This window comes from Bos javanicus, chromosome 12 (genome assembly GCF_032452875.1).
Source record: "Bos javanicus breed banteng chromosome 12, ARS-OSU_banteng_1.0, whole genome shotgun sequence".
Classification (NCBI taxonomy): Eukaryota; Metazoa; Chordata; class Mammalia; order Artiodactyla; family Bovidae; genus Bos; species Bos javanicus.
In genome coordinates, this window is record NC_083879.1 from 87,394,323 (window position 1) to 87,396,194 (window position 1,872).

Here is a 1,872-nt window from a genome sequence, read left to right on the forward strand (position 1 = left end):
TGCAACAGGTCACTCTGCACACATGCAAAATGCGTCTCTAGAAGATATCTCCCAGAATTGGAAGTGTTAGGGCTGAGTATCGGAGAAGGCAATGGCAACCCACTCCAGTACTCTTACCTGGAAAATCCCATGGACGGAGGAGCCTGGTAGGCTGCAGTCCATGGGGTCGCTAACAGTCAGACACGACTGAGCGACTTCACTTTCACTTTTCACTTCCATGCATTGGAGAAGGAAATGGCAACCCACTCCAGTGTTCTTGCCTGGAGAATCCCAGGGGCGGGGGAGCCTGATGGGCTGCCGTCTGTGGGGTCACACAGAGTCGGACACGACTGAAGCGACGTCGTAGTAGTAGTAGTAGTAGTAGGGCTGAGTATGTACATTCGTAGTTTTGGAAGACATGCAACTTGTTCACCATAGAGCATGTATCAACATCACTCACAAAACAGTGTATGAAGAGGTCTGTTTCCTCTACTTTAGCCAACAAAGTGTCACCAAATTTTTTGATCTTTGCTAATGTATGAAAAGTGATATCCCACGATTTTAGTTTTCTTATTATGAGTGAAGTTGAGCTTTCTTTCATATGTTTAGAATCCACTTGCATTTCTTATCCTATGAACTGCATTTTCATATCATTTACCCATTTTTTTCCCCTCTTGAGCCACTGGTCCCTTTATATTGGCTAATTACATCTAAAGGAAATTAGTATCTTATGGTAGATTTAAAATTTCTCCCTACCTTGTCTTTTGACTTCAAGTGCTGTTTGTCTACAATTTTTTTTTTGGTGGGGGTTATGGTAATGAGAATGCATTGTCTTTATTTTAAAAGTTGAACTTCATTATGGGGAAGAAAGGTTCAGCTTACATCACCTCCACTCCAATTGCTTACATGTCACTTGATTTCTGACTTTGTTAGTACTGACCATTCCCTGTTAGTCCCTCCACTCCTTCCTGAGTGCATCTTTGCTCTTTGCACTTAGATATTTACTCATCTGTTTCCCTCTACTAGACCGAACATACTACATGTACAGACATTGCTCTCAAGTAAGCATAGGACTTTCTCATCTTTGCACAGCTACTGCTGGCACCATGTCATGCACAGTATGGAAAACCTATTTGTCAAATAGTTTCTTTTTGCAAATTGTCAAAGAGGAGCTTTTAAAGGCAACTTTATTGAAATATCTTTCACACACCATGAAGTTGAAAGTGTAGAGGTTATGGCTTTCAGTTTATTCACGGAGCTATGCAGCAGCCACGACAATCCATTTTAGATCATTATCATCACTCTAAAAGAAACCCCATCCCTCACTCCAGCCCCAGACAACTACTCTCAATTCTCTATCTCTATCGATTGGCCTCTTTTGGATATTTCATTTGAATGATGTTAAAGAAAAAAAAAAATTCAAATTACATTCCTTAAGGCGCTGTAAGGTTTTATTCAAAGGTGGGAAACTGTCAACACGGGTACAAGGACCTCTGCGATGGAAATTTGCAGCGAGGAGGAAACGGTTTAACTCGACGCAGCACACGCGAGTGGGAAGGCGCAGCCAAGGAGCTCGTGTGGGTCAACCGGAGGAAAAGGACTGGGAGCAGACCTCGGACCTCACGGAGCTCTCCCTGAAGGCAGGCCAAGGTGATCAGACATCACCTGGGAGATTGCAGTGGATAAGGAGGGTAAAGAGCGGGGGATTCCGCCTAAACGGACATCAGAATTCTTGTAAAAACCGGACGATACAGAAAACAACGTAGCAGTCCGAAAGAGAGCCCTGGCCACCGAAAGGGCGAGGAACGCCTCGGAACCCACGGCGCGACGCCCGTTTCCGGCTCCAGAGGGGACTCCTTTGCACAGGGCTTCCGGGGCGGGGCCAGCCGGGAG